This window comes from Diceros bicornis, chromosome 28 (assembly GCF_020826845.1).
Source record: "Diceros bicornis minor isolate mBicDic1 chromosome 28, mDicBic1.mat.cur, whole genome shotgun sequence".
In the NCBI taxonomy this organism is placed as follows: domain Eukaryota; kingdom Metazoa; phylum Chordata; class Mammalia; order Perissodactyla; family Rhinocerotidae; genus Diceros; species Diceros bicornis.
The window spans coordinates 16,192,808-16,207,357 of record NC_080767.1 but is presented as its reverse complement, the minus strand read 5'-3'; the positions used below and the strand labels follow the sequence as shown (position 1 = coordinate 16,207,357).

The 14,550-nt window shown below is 43.9% G+C and overlaps 1 protein-coding gene across 9 annotated transcripts in view; it reads right to left on the bottom strand.

Annotated features, from left to right (window-relative positions):
• The window catches only part of ZNF462 (zinc finger protein 462), a 134,151-nt gene extending 125,212 nt beyond the window's left edge, over positions 1 to 8,939 (bottom strand). For 4 of the 9 annotated variants that reach the window (XR_009215897.1, XR_009215898.1, XM_058523718.1 and 1 more), the window contains exon 1: positions 5,918 to 7,873. The gene's annotated coding sequence lies outside the window, so the exon portion shown is untranslated. Of the gene's footprint in view, positions 1 to 5,917; positions 7,875 to 8,041; positions 8,237 to 8,734 lie in introns of those variants that run through there. The other 5 variants (XM_058523720.1, XM_058523721.1, XM_058523715.1 and 2 more) reach the window with 4 other exon arrangements.
• Positions 8,940 to 14,550: the final 5,611 nt, after the last annotated feature.

The window sequence follows — 14,550 nt, the reverse complement described above, 5'->3', positions numbered from 1 at the left end:
TGGATTTTAAAATGCCAGGATTGGACTGAAAGACCAGACTGTGATGCCTGGCTCAAGCAAATGGCTTAATCCCAAACTGGACACCAGGTAGTTGTCACGGTCCATTCCTTTCCTCTCTGAAATCAGCATGACTTTGTTCTTCATTTCTTCTAACACCCAGAGCGTAGGTAGAGGAGCTCTATGGAAAGCTTTAGAGAGGACTATCACATTTTCTGCCCATTAATAATGCAGCTGTTTTCTACTGTGCTCTATTCCCTACTTCTGCATTTTCCAAGAAAATCTCCACCTAGGCCTACTTAACCAGTTCCTTCAAGTTTCCAACTGCCCTTTATGGAAGGGCCGTATCTGTAACTGAAGCCACATAAATTGTCTTCCAAGCCCAATTCTATTTTTCACAACAAGAGCTGACCAAAGAATGTGGGTCTGAGCACTGGTCTTCATATTTCACATGCAATAGGTACCAAATTACAAGGTCTTTTTCCACTTGCTTTATTGTTTTCTTAAAAGCCATGCCTTTCTTCTTCCTGAAGGTTCTTCTCAACGAACAGACCTCTTCTATTTTGACTTGTCAATCATCCCCCTGCCTCTCTTCTCCTTCCTTTCCTTCTCCCATCCAAGCAGTCTCTCCTCCCCAGCAAATTTCCACTACATAATTATGGCAATGCTTTAGCCTACTTTTCTGTTAGCTTAACAACCCTGTCTATTTTCTACTTGTGCTGATGCTACTGTTTGCTTTTCTGGCGGGCTAATCCGTGTATCCTTTCAAGGCCTAACTTCCCCTACCATGATAGCAGCTGGAGCTCTAATTCACAGGTGCCCTCCAAAGCTTTTCATTAGCAATAGAAATGAGATGGTTTAGAAACCCATTTCTTAATCTGCAGGTGAGTATTGGAACCTTTGTGCAGCAAACATCTTTCAAGTACCCCACATTGTGCCACTGCACAATTATTTTCCGAGTAATAAGTACAACATTATAGGCACATTTGTAGTGTCAAAAGGGAGACTGTTCCCTCAGAGGAAATCAAGCTCCCACCCCCCGTCTCTGGCATTTCCCAGCTCAAGAAAGAAACACTCAGCTGACATGAGCAAAACTGAAGAATAATGACTTGACCTTCTTAAATCTGAACAGGGAGAGAAGAATTCCAAAATTTGAAGGCCTTAGCTCGTGTTCTGGTTCAACTGGCCAGACAAGGGCTTAGGGAGCGAGTTTGGCCTTCCCCAGCTGGGCTCTGTGGCAGATAAGCCTCTCCACAAATCCTGGGCTTAATTACTTCTGACACAGTTGTCTTGCCTGGGCCGCCAGCTCCTTTTGTGCTCAAACCAATCTGAATCCAAAGGTAAGTCTTTGCTTACTCATCTTGGACAAATGCTTAATTTCCTACTAAGCGATCCTACAACAGTTTAATCAGGATCCATTGGTTCCTAGTAGAATCTTCCCCATCCTTCCTTGCATGGTCTTTGTTAAAAGTCTACTCGAAAGCCTGGCAAGAAACTTTCAGACTTAAGCAGTCTTCATCTTCAAGTATTTATTTTTTGAACAAATATGTACCTACCAAGCTTCCCTTCACCCCCAAGAGCAGGCTGTGCTCTTTGAATGAAGTTTGGGGCAAGATGTGGCCAGGCACAGCACAAGTACTTTATTAATATCCAGAAGCCACATGCAGTGAACTGAACAAGCAAACACATGAAAGCAAGGAAATCAATACCAAAATACTCATGACCTGGCACACAAAGAAACCTTCTCTCCAAGAATAACTCAAGAAAAAATGTCTCCAGCTAGGAATTAGGCAAGAATGCTTTGAAGACACCAAGTAATCTGCTCACCAGAATTAAAAGATAATGCATCTGCAGGTGACCATACTGGTACCCTCTCAAATACCACTCTATGGCTTGTCTTTCCAAGTCCTGGAAGAAACCAACTTTGTGTTGTAGCCACCCATCCAAACACTAAAAATCTGATGTATGCTTCCACTGATAAGCACATGAGCCCTTAGAAAGTAGATAAATTTTATGACAGTTATTTCCAAGCAGAAAATGTAAATCTGAAGTGCTTCCAATTGACTTTCTATTTATCAGTGAGTGCAGCTCTCCAGATACAAAGTTCAAGGGGACAAAAGATTCAAAAGAGCTTCCTTGTAAACTGCAAATACAATCTAAACTCATAAAAATCCATTTTCTCTCACTTGGAAACTTCTCCTACTGGATCTTAGAAATCCAGGAGACAGTTCAATTTAGGATTCTCTTCCCTCCAATGCCCCCCCCAACCCAAACTTTTTTTCCTTCCTTCAGTACTGGCATGCAAACCATGCTGTTTTAACTTCTTTCCTGTTCTCCCAGTTCTTCTGGAACATTTTATTTTCGACAGTCAACTCATTTGGAGGAGTGCCACACTGAGGTTCAACTGTTTATAGCGTTAACTGTGTTTCTGCCAGAAGTCCACATCTAGCACTACCTTCTCCAGACTGCCTCCTGGATTAAGAATTTATGCTTTCGTTTGGAAGAAGCTTAGAAAATGTGGAAACTTCCAAACATCACTCTTCTTCTTTACAAAATTACTTTCACTTGTCCAAGAGGAATCAGACATGGAAACCCATTTCACCCTTTCTAAAGCACTGTCCCATCTGTCTCTCATGGTTAAATGTGGCTTGTGTTGTTAAAAAGTCATTTTAAGGACAACTCATGTATATTGGGGAATGGGAAATAGCCAGCCATTGGTCTGCAAGAGAGAACTGGGCTCCAAGAAGATATATGGAGGGCACATTTCTGGATGAATCCAGAACACTGGAAAATCACCAGTGACTGTTTTAGACTGGATTTCACTGTCCTGGTCATTCATCAGTATTACAAAATGGCATCTCTGAAAGAAGCCAATTTAAATCTGCACCACATTGCAAAAGAGATCCTCAGAGTCCAATTGTGGGTACTTTTGTAAGTTGCAATAGACCCAGACAAACTTCCAAAGAAGGGCATTAGAAAAGGACTCCCAAGCCCTGGATGACAGAACTAGAGAGGAGAGCAAGACAATTAAAAGAAAAGCCCAGCTACAAACTTGACTGAGTCACACAAACAAAATTGGCCTCTGGAGCGTAACACTTTCTATGAAAGAAATCATGCCCAGCCGTGGGCTCCCCAACATGTTAAATTCAACTAACAAAAAAATCAATACTCCTGCCCCACTAGTGTAGGATTACAGAGTTTCTCAGAGAGCCTCACACCCTGGAGAGGAGAGCTGGTGTTTCACAAACCACTACAATCCTAGGCAGTGGGGTAGTTGAAAGGGCACTGGGTTGGGAGTCAGCCCACCTGAGTTCTAGGCCAGGCTTTGTTACAACTGAACTTTCTGACCTTGTTCAAGTCACTTCACATCTCTGTGGCAGTTTTCTCTTCAGTAAAATTCAGGGGGAGGGGAGGATGTGAAATAGACAATCTCTCCAAAGCACAAAACAACTAGCTTCTCAACTAGAAGTTCTGACTGGTGAATATTAAACACTTAATATTCATCATTTATGGTGTCCTTATTAGTCAACTTTTAAATGATTGTGTTTATTTCTACTTGGGAAATAATATTTTGGTCCATCACCCCAAAACCTCAGCTTAGTCTTGGTGCTCCCTGGAGTTCTTTCCTATTACAATAAATGCCTCTTTTCTTTTCCTTTCTTATTTTTTTAAGCAACCTTCCCCAAACTAAGACTTGTGCTATTAAAAGAGCTTAGAACTTCCCATTTCCTTGCTAGGGCTAAAATTAAACTGTCCATTCCTTAGGGCCCAACATAACATCTGCCAGATGTCTTGGCATATCACACAAGAAGAGGAATTTTCTTCTAGCATTATCTACTCTCCTCTCTGTTTTCTCATAATCAATTAATAGGTCACCAACACCCAGCTAATGTTTCTCTCAAAGCCACCAACTTCATAAGTATGTGAACTTCACAAGATACCTGCTTTTACACACACACACACACACACACACACACACTCACACACTCACAGAGGCTGATTTTTTTTTCGGTTCACTGCATCAGCCATAGACCCTGGAAATATTTTCCCCCACTTCTTTTGAATTTCCTTAGTTTCCATATACCAATCATCCCATCATACTTTCATGTCGGATCCTTTGCAATCTGAGTTCATTATTTCTATATTGCCTAACTTGTGTGTGGCAATATGAAATAGCATCTCTGTCCTCCAGTCTTCAACTTGAAACATTCAATACAGCTTTGTCAATGCTCTGTCTCATGAGACATGAACTATAAGTCTGATAAAGGCACACACCACAAAGAAGATAAGTCAAGTTACCTTAACCAAGAAATCTCAACATCAGCAAAGAATTCAAGATAGACTAGACCCTACTAAACTCCATCACACAGAAAACGGAAATCTTTCCCAAGGTAACTTTACCATTCTTTTCTTTTAGGAAGACAGACCACAAGTACTCTAAAGTCCATTAGTAGAGTTAGATTTCTTTTCCCCTACTGTCTTCCGGAAGAGACTTATTAGAAAAAAAAAAAAATACATATATATATATATTTCTGTCTAAAAGTTGTCTCCAACTCCAAAGAGTGAGGGAAAAAAACAAGTCCTCAGGAAATGTGTTCAATGAATTACATGGACATAAATCTAATATGAGATATTATGGAATGCGAAGATCCAACAAGAATCTTTTTATGGCAGTGTAAGCATCATAGCTCACATATATTTCTCCAGAATGATTTCTCCTTGTGATATATTATAGCTATGGCAAAAATTTGTATAAGAAGCTTCATCAACTTGATGTCTCAAAAACAAAAAGGATCTCTGAGCTTTGATATCAAATGAGAACGTTCAGCTTGACACTTTATTTCTCTCACAGTGGTTTATCCAAAATACTTGTCCCATTTTGAATGCCTGTGTCTAGAAAATGCAGAAACCATGGCTTTAATATTATGGTGCTTCCCATTCTGAAGGGCATCAGAGATGGATGTGTCTCGTAGGTAACCAGTTAAAACATATTCTCAAACTCTAAAATGCCTCTTAAATACCTAATTTTTTCCCTTCAGAAAAGCTCAACTTTAAGACTGTCTATAAAGACACCAAAACACTTGGTTGCAAAGCAAAAAATGTGGTGAGTCAAACTGCTGGATTGTTTGTCAGATTTTTTTCCCCCACTGAAATAAGTAATTAACCACTTGTCCTGGTATCAGTAACAACAAAAAGCTATCATGGAAGTTTGCTTCAAGATCAACATTTTATGATGTATTTATGTTTACATAAACATATATGGTTAATTAGATGCAAAATTATCTGGTAATTACTTTCCCAAACAACCCTTTTTATTCCATTGCATTTGAACTTCGAGTTTGAACATGTATCATGCATATATGCATTAACAAATTTAAATATAACATTGACAACATTCCACTTAAGAGCAAAAGTAATGGTATCAAGATAATATTTAAAAATAAATAATAAAAGGTATGATTCCAAGTAAGATTTTTTAAAGAGCTCTTGAGGAGGCTCATGTTTTTAATAAAGCAGCAGAGATTTGAAGAGAAGTATTTTTAAATGAGCATACACATCAACTGAAAATCTTGAAAACCATACATCTTCGTCTGCAAAAACAGGGTTTTACTTCATTGACCAGGGACAATTATCAGCTAAAGAACCATGTATTTCTCCTGTCCTTTCACACTCCTCAGAAGAACAATAACCCTCAATTAATGACACAACAGTTTGGTTTGAAAAATGTGATGTTGTCATATACAGCATTGTGCATTTACTGAATGACACTGCTACCAGCTACTCAATAGAATATAATTACATGTGGAATCTAAAACCACTTCAATATGCACAAAAATACTGTAGACATAGGGAACTTTACACACAAAAAATCTGACAATGAGAAAGCAAAGCAAGAAAAAAGCTGATATAAGTCGCTCACCAATGTGTTCATTTCTCTTGAAGCTGGTACCTTTCTACATTTCTCCTTAGTTGAAAACAAGGTCCAGTCAGCCTTCTTACAATATATTAATTGGTTCTGAATCTCCTCCAAGTTTTCATTCCACCGTGGAGCCTTCCTTACCTATCCTCAATAGTCCACCTACAATTCTCCCAACATCTTCCCTCATCCTCAAGATGGCTACCTTACCTAGTGGAAAAGCAACATCTTCATGGTTGGCTTTTATAAATTCTTCAAGCATTTTGGGACTTAGTTCTTTACCTGGATCAATTACACACATTCTCTAGAACTAATCTGTGAAGAACTCCAATCAATGTGTGGACTGGGTTAGGATTGGGTCCTTTCTTCAAATCATCCTCACAAAATGTCCTCCTCTAAGACTAATAAATTCCTCCCAATTAAAAAGGTGAAGATACCTGGACATAAGGTTGTCTCAACTGACATAATATTTTAAAAATTTGTTTCCACAGTGACATTGTTAAGAAGACACCTGATATTTTTGAAGACTCACAGTACTTGAGAACACAGAAAAAAATAGCAGAATGGAAGGGAAAGGGGAAAACAAAGGAACCAACAGAAGGCCTAATACACAAATAGAACAACCTGAAGAGAAATGTAGAGAAACTGGTGAAAAATGTAGAGAAATGCCTGGAGAAACTGGTGTTAGCCAGTCTTAGAGTTCCTCTGAGATCTTGCAGGATTTGTTGTTATTGGGTTTTGTTGGGTTTTTTTTTTTTTTTTCTTTGCAGAAACCAACCCAAACCAGACAATAAAGTCTTGCAATGCATCAAAACATGATGACAACCAAGCTCCAGAACTCCAAAATCTCAGCTTAGGGCCACCACCATCTTCACAATGAGGAAATAACATTTCCTGGTGACTTTCAGGAGACCTGGAGCAGCTTAAAGTTGTGTGAAGACCTCAGTAGAAAATGTTTTAAGGTTTTGCTTTGCCTCTCCTGAAGGAGGTCAAAGCCCTTCAGGTCCACTCAAAACGAGAAAAAAAATTCCAAAAGTTTACTTTAAAATGGAAACAAATGCCTCCATAACTTGTGAAAGCACTCCTTTGATGGGAGAAAAATCTGAGCAGCCCTTAAAAGCCCCTCATTTCCTTGCATAATGAATAGATAGTGAGGAACCACCAAGATTTCCCCCTGGAAAGGGAGGAGTAGGCAGGCAAGCCTCCTCCAGCCATCACCAACAGAGCTTCAAAATGGAGACATCCATAATTTTATAAACACTTCTCATCTCAGCTTTGTCTCCTGGAAACCCCGCTCTCCTCCATTTTCTGGTGGAGTTACAACATGACACGGCTTACCTGACTCAGTTCCCAGCTCTCAACCAAACTAGGTAGTCACTTCCTCCAAAAACCTGCAAACCATCTCCAGAAACAAAACCAAAGCAAACCAAACAGCCAACACAGACACTCAGACACAGCCCCGGGAGCCCTGGGAGAAAGCCCCAACTGGTTGGTCTTTTCCCATCCCAGACGCGTGCTTAAAAATGAAACTTTTTTTTTTTTTGGTAGGGGAGGAATATAAAAGGAACTCCAGGCAGCCTCCCTCCCTCTCTGTAGGTTAGAAGCTACAATGAAAAGAAAATGAGGGTTCCTTCAGGAATGGTGAAAAGCCTGGAGAATGAACGTGAGAAGGAGCTTTGTGTTTTGGAGTCTGGACTGGAACCAAAGCAGACAGCTTGCAAATGGAGGACAGGGAGATAAAGAAAGGGAAAGAGAGGGGCTGCTCCAATGGGGGGCGGCTGCGGCTTCCCCTCGTGCCTGGAAGGAGGGCAGACCCCTGGGAACTGCACCAGGAGTGAGACGACCCCCAGGCCCCTTCCTTCTTTTCTCCCTTCCTCAGAGGAGAGCCAAGCGTGTGTAATGGCTTCTCCTCTCCAGAAACCGTTGTCCTCCTCCACCAGACGCTTCTAAACCCCCCAGCCTGGAGACAGCTCCTCAGCTGCTCCTGAACCTGCGCCCCCCAGCCGGCCCGTGCCCCCCGCTCCTCGCCTCCCTCACCAGCAGCACCAGCAGCAGCAGCAGCCACCCCCCGACACATCCCGACCCCGCATCCCAACTTCGGGGAGAGAGAGAGAGAGAGCCAAATACCTGAGGAAGAGGGGGGTGCCAATCCGCAAGGCTTTGCCATCGGGCGGGGGACGGGCAGACAGAGAGGGGGAAAGGAAGGAGGGACAGAGAAAGAAAGAGGTCAACCCGCTCAGGTCGGGGCGGCTCGGAGCGCTCCCTCCTCTGCCCCTCGCTCGCTCCCTCTGGCTCTCGGCTCAGGTCACCTCGCCTCCCGCCCTCCGCCCCCCTCTCTGTCCCTACTCCTGTCCCCACACTCGGAGCATCCATCCTAAGCCTCCAGCTCTCTTCTCACTCATCTCTCATTTTCTCTTCTCTCCATAGAACTACACGAAATTAATTAAGCCACAGCGCTCCGCTCCCCCCCGGCAGAAGGAGCAGCCAGCAGGAAAAGCACAGCCACCTCCACTGCCACCAACACCACCTTCTCCTCCTCCTCCTCCTCCTCTTCCTCCTCCTCCTCTTCCTCCCTCGCTTCTCCTCCTCCTCCTCTTCCTCCTCCCCCTCCTGTTCTCCCTCCTCCCCCTCCTCCTCCTCTTCTCTCTTGCTTCTTCTCCTCTTCCAACAGCCAGTCCATGCAGCGGACTTCCTCTCCTCCCCGCTCCGCCAACCCTCCTTGGCCGAATGAATGAGCGCGTTTGTGCCTCCACCACCCCGCGCTCTCCTCCCCGGAGCACTCAGACCACCCCGAGGTGGTTGTTAATTGCAGTAACTTACAGAAGAAGCGTCCCGGCGCCGGGAGGTGTTTCGGGTTCTCCAGCCCCACCGCCTCCTTATCCTCTTTCTCTTTCTCCTCTTCCTGCTCGGGTTATTGTTGTGGAAGTTGTTTGGGAGTCTCATGTGCTTCTGCCGGGTCTCAGCAATGGAGGATCGCCATCTTCCCTGCCTTCCTCGGCTCCTCAGACTCGCTGCAGCTGCAGATGACCTGAGATATCCGTCTCTCTCTCCCTCTCCCTCTCTCTCCCTCCCTCCCTCTCCCTCTCACTCTCTCTCTCCCCTCTCTCTCTCCTCTTCTCTCTCCTCTCCTCCCTCTCCCTCGCGCGCTCTCTCTCTCTCCCTCCCTCTGTGTCTCTCTCTGAATAATGAGCAACCAGAGGGAGAGAGAAAGCAAGACAGAAAGAGAGAAGGAAGACAATCTTCTCCTGCCACACAAAACGCCGGAGCACCAGGGGGTGCGCGAAGCCTTTCTAATAACAACAACAACGTGCAGGAGAGAGGAAGAAAAAAGAAAGAAAGAAATGAGGAGAGGGCTGGGGGGTTTTTCCAAGGGAAGAATTATCCAAGAGCTGGAGAAGAGCAGAAGGAGAAGCTGGAGGAGATGCTGAGGCTGCGGCTGCTGTCCCCCCTCCCCCGCGCTGAACCCCAGAAGGAGGCAAGGTGGTTGCAAAGTTAAGGCTGGGACATTGTCTTTGTCACTCAGAGCAACACAGAGCCAGGCCAGTGAGATGCAAGAGGAGGAGGTGGCAGCGGCGGAGGAGGAGGAGGTGGTGGTGGTGGTGGTGGAGGAGGAGGAGGAAGAGGAGGAGAAGGAGGCGAAGGAGGAGGAGAAGGGGAAGAGGGAGATGAGATGAATAAAGACCTGCGGAGAAGGCGGTACGAGGAGCGCGGCGGCCGGGCTGAGGCGTGCGCGCTCGCGTCCCGGAGGCGCCCGGCCGCCCTGGCCGGTAGAGGAAGCCCCCAGTGAGGACCCTGCCCCGCCGCTCATAGCGCTCCCACCATCAGACCTGCCCGAGGCGCCAAGCCCGGGCCCCAGAGAGTCCCTCACACGCATCCATCTAGAGGCCAATCTTTGCAAAGAACGTACATGGGGAACTAGAGGTTGCAAGTCTAAACCCAGATCAACCACGTGGGGCTTTTTAATCCCTTTCCAGCTTGCGGTGTGAGTATCTCCAGTGAAAAGCTCAAATTGTCCATTACTGGCACGTATCTTGAAGTCTTCTCCCCCGAAAGAACGGCTCATTGTGCATTTTATTTCTTTTCTCATATGGAAAGGGGGGATGGGGGAGGTTAAGAGCCCGTCATTCCGAGCCTCGGAACCACTACTTTCTTTTCCCAACTTGTGAAATGTTTTGACGGCGCACCAAAAGAAAAAAAAAAAAAAAAAGCCTACTTAAATAACTTTACACCTTCCAGCCCCGCGTTGTTTGCACTTTCTGGCTGATCATCTAAAGGCTCGGAAAGTAACAATCAGCGCTCCTAATGATAAGGTGTCATGGTGTTGAAGACAAGAGAGCCAAGATGAAGCTTTCACACCTTGAATTTTTATTTAGTGTAATTTTTCCCCAAATCGTTCTGAACTATTTCTTTTACAAAGGAGTAGGTTTTACAACCCTCTCTCTCACCAGGTCTAATGTCTCTTAAGGCTTTAATTTGATGGAGAGGGGGGTAGCCTACAGTATAAAAAAATCAATACAGCAAGTCAGGAGCAATTGAAGTTCAAGGGCATGGGCAGGTTGTACCATTTCTATTTCTCGCATCCTCGAGCTGGACATCAACAGCCTCAGGAGAGAGAAACACGCAGCGCGCGGGGCAGAGACCTTAATTAAAGTTTCTTTTGTCCGCGTCTGAATTGGGGGATGTTGCTGGATTCCTTTGCATGGGGAGCGCGCATCCGGTGAGAAGGCGCGGTGTTGAGGATCCAGGGCAAGATTGTCCTCTTTAATACTCATTCCCCACCCCCCAAACAACAGTCCGGGAAGATATACCCATAATCCCGTACAATAAGGGGGGAGGAGGAGACGCGCGCGCGGAGTTGGTTCCCATCGGATAGCGGGGTTTCATAAACAGATCTGAATCCTCATTTTCCAAGATTTCTCCCAATCGTTTATTCTGGGGCAGAATCTCTCACCCAGAGGCACGATTTCACCCCCTTCTAGTCAACACTTCCTGCCCTTTTCTCCTCCCACTCACACTGAAAAGCTTGGGAGCCCTAAAAGGGTGTTGATGGCGGGGGTGATAAATAAATAAATAAATGACACTCTACGCGTGCGGTGGAGAAGAAAGGAGGGAGAGGGAGAGGCAAGGCTAGGAGAGAGAAGAGAAAAAGTGGGGAGAGGAGAACCAGGAGGAGAAAGCTCAGAGGCGAAAGGGAAACGAGAGTCAGAGAAAGAAAAGAAGAAAGGAGAGAGGAGCACGGTAAGGCTGTTCAGGACTGAAATGACCCTGGCTTTGTGCAGGACGGGGAGGACTCCCCCTTCCAGGTGCCTGGAGGGACCTGGGGATGTCCTTCTGCCCCGAGCTCCTCCCCCCGGGACCCCAGGGGTGTCTGAAGCGCTGGCCGCCGCTCCCCCATAAATTCCTCGTGGCAACAAGAGGAAGCGCGCCAGGTCTCCGCCGTCCCTTCAGTGCCCCGGCTGATAATTTACCTCTTTGTCTTTAATAAAAAGCTGACTTTTTCTGTCAAGCTCTGCACCGGGAAAATAACAATCGTATTTCAGATTGAAAGCTCCTATTACTGCTGGGTTTTGGAGGCTGTGATAAAATCTTCATCGACGTGAAGGTACCTTCTGGGTTGGCTGGGGTCGGAAGTCCTAAGATGGGGGCCGCCCTTCCCCGGGGGCAGGGGCGCAGGGAACCAGGCGGTGGGGAAGGAGGAAGAAGCGACGAGGTCAGAGGAAACCCAAGGCTCCTGGGGCACCAAAGGGCTTCCCGCAGTGGCGAAATGAGCCCTGGGGAGGAGCCTTTCGCGAGAACGTGAGCGCGCCCCAACACGCCTCAGACCTCATAAACCCACTTGGCAAAGACCGGGGAAGCGGCTGGCAGACCGACTGCGGTGAACTCAAGAAATTAACCTGCGCTGCAATTAAACGGGCTGCCGCCCTTTCAGACTCACCTCGAGCGACCGAAATAGCTCCCGAACCGGCCGCGGGGGGACCTGGCTCCTCCCTCCCGTCCCAGGAGAAGAGGACAAAAAGGGGAGATGGACTTGGAGATGGCCCCGCCCTTTAAACGCTCCAATCCTTGGAAACTAAACCTCCTCTCCAAGCCTCCACGTCTAGAAGGGACAAAGGCAGCGAGGAGATCCAGAGACCGATGGGGAGATAGGTGGCTTTCGGGCTTCTCACGTGGGTGCATTGGGGGAAAGGTACAATGGCTAAGTTTCCATCCCAAATATGGGATAGTCTTTAGAAGACCATCTTCTGGTTTAGAAGCTAATTGACTTCCCAAAGCCGTGAAGTGAATTATTACAAAACTCCCGCATAGCTCTGCTTTTTGAATGTGGGAAGACTGACATTTCAATTAATGATGCCATACCCATTTTTTTTCGACTTTTTGGAGTCACAAGTGCCTTAACTATCCAACTAAAAGAATTGAAAGAACTTAAACATGGTGGGAAAGTGGGCTTTTTGTTTGTTTGCTTGTTTTTATTGGGGGCAGTTTTCTTTCAAATGATGGTATAAATAACAGCTGGGTCAGTCAAGGAAAGCGCTGTGGCTGAATGTTTTAGTGAAAATCTTGATAAACTTGGCACTTAAGTAACTGTAATTATGCTTTGCCATTAGCGGACCATTAAGATAAGCAGGAGAAAGTTCACACCTCCTGCTAGTTCATTCCCTAAGAATATTCACACAGATAATACAAGCCTAGTTAGTGGGTTGTCTTCTCCACCAGGAGGGTTAATTTCTAAATTTTTTCATTAAAATGGAAAAGCTTAGATTTTGTACACAGCCAACAATGTGAGGGAAGTCTCATGGGGACGTGTTGACTCTGTGAAATTTGCTTTTTGTCACTGTACCCTATGCCATTTTCTCCCCGGAGTCATATGGGATTTCAAGCCTTTATTAATGTTCCAGGAAATATGAATATGTTGGAAGTCTGGACTTTCTTCTCCCTTATCATGGGTGACTGGCATACAGACTCCTCATAAAGGGAAATGATGGCTCATCAAAAGAGTGCCTTTATGAGCATTAATAGAACAATAAATCTTGCAATTTTAGTTCAAGAAACAGTGGGGTCCTATAATCAGAGTGACCCATGCAAATATGATCCAGTACTTGCCCAACTCCAGCAGGACAGGGATAGTCTATAAATTATTTTGGTCTTTAAAGGTTTAGGAAAGGAAGACACCCAAATCTCTCAAAGAAAAGTGTTTATGGGAGGGAAAAGGGCTACTATCACCTGCAGGAATGAATCATGGAAAGAATGAAGAGTTAGTCCAGAGGCTACATTAAAAAGATAGAATTTCGACTGAAACAAGAGCGTTCTAATGTTCTAATGTCATTGTTTCAATATTTACGTTTTATCATAGAAAAAAGGAAAAGTCCTCCTGCTTCCTGAAAACTATACGAAAAAAGAATCCAGTTTATAACCTCACTTTCTAAATTCCAGCTGGAAAACTGTTCAAGCTGATGATTTTAGCAAAACAGAGTAGATGAATAGAGAGTATGGCTTTTTCAGAAGTCTTAATTATTCCATCCTTAAACATTTGACCATATTGTGACACACTCCTTGAACTTGGTATTTTCCTACCTATGTAAAACTCCTTTTCCGTGCAACTCAATAGTGTTTTTACTATTTGAGATTGTTGGTGATTTTCAATGGGTTATTTATTTTAAATTCTTGAGATCTTTTACTCTTGTTTGAATGTACTCAGTCTTTAAAATTTTTTTCTGAAAACTCTAAATTGGATAATTATATTAAATAATATAATCCCTCCAAATATCAAGAAAAGTTACTAGCACACATTCTTTTTGATCCCTTACAGAAAAATCAATATATTCTCATAAACCGATATTTAAACATATGTAACTGGTTGACTGGTGTCCACACCTAAGGAGAGGTGACGAAAAGAAGACAAAGGTGGATGATTCATGATTCTGAACAGCTCTCAAAGGAAGAGAATTGCCATAACTTATATTAAACTTACTCTGTATAAATCTTCATATATATACCTTTGGATACTAAAGAAGATGTTTCAATAGCAATGTTCTAAAATTCAAAAAAGTCTTTCATAGGTAGAAGTTAAATTTACAGTTCGATCAAACTACTTACTGTAATATGGAACAGTCATGTGTAATATTATTCAACCATTGAATATTTATCTAGCATCTACAATAGGCCATACTCAGAACTCAATACTAGAGATACAAAGAGGAATAAGAGGAGATGAGTTAAAATCTTAATGCATGGTCTACTTCATGAACCATTAGCTTTAAAATCACATCACTTGGTTATAGAACTTTCGATTTTTGACTTACTCAAAAGCAATACAGGAATTTGGCCAATAAGGAGACTGTGATTAATTTGAACATTTCTGTTCCTATACGGAGTTATTGAGAAGTAATATTTTGTTAAAATAAAATTTTTGGATTTCATTTTAAAGTAAATGGCTTGCCTTAACTCATAATTTACCATGAAATTCTTACTAGAGAGGATCTTTTTAGGAAAGAGAGCAACTATAGATCAACTCTGATTAGCTTAACCAAACTTCGGAAGAAAAAGACTCACCTGAAAGGTTGCCCATTTGTTGAGGCATCCCTTCTAGCAGAAAGACCAATATTTCCAGATTCCTACCACTACTTGAACTTAAATTG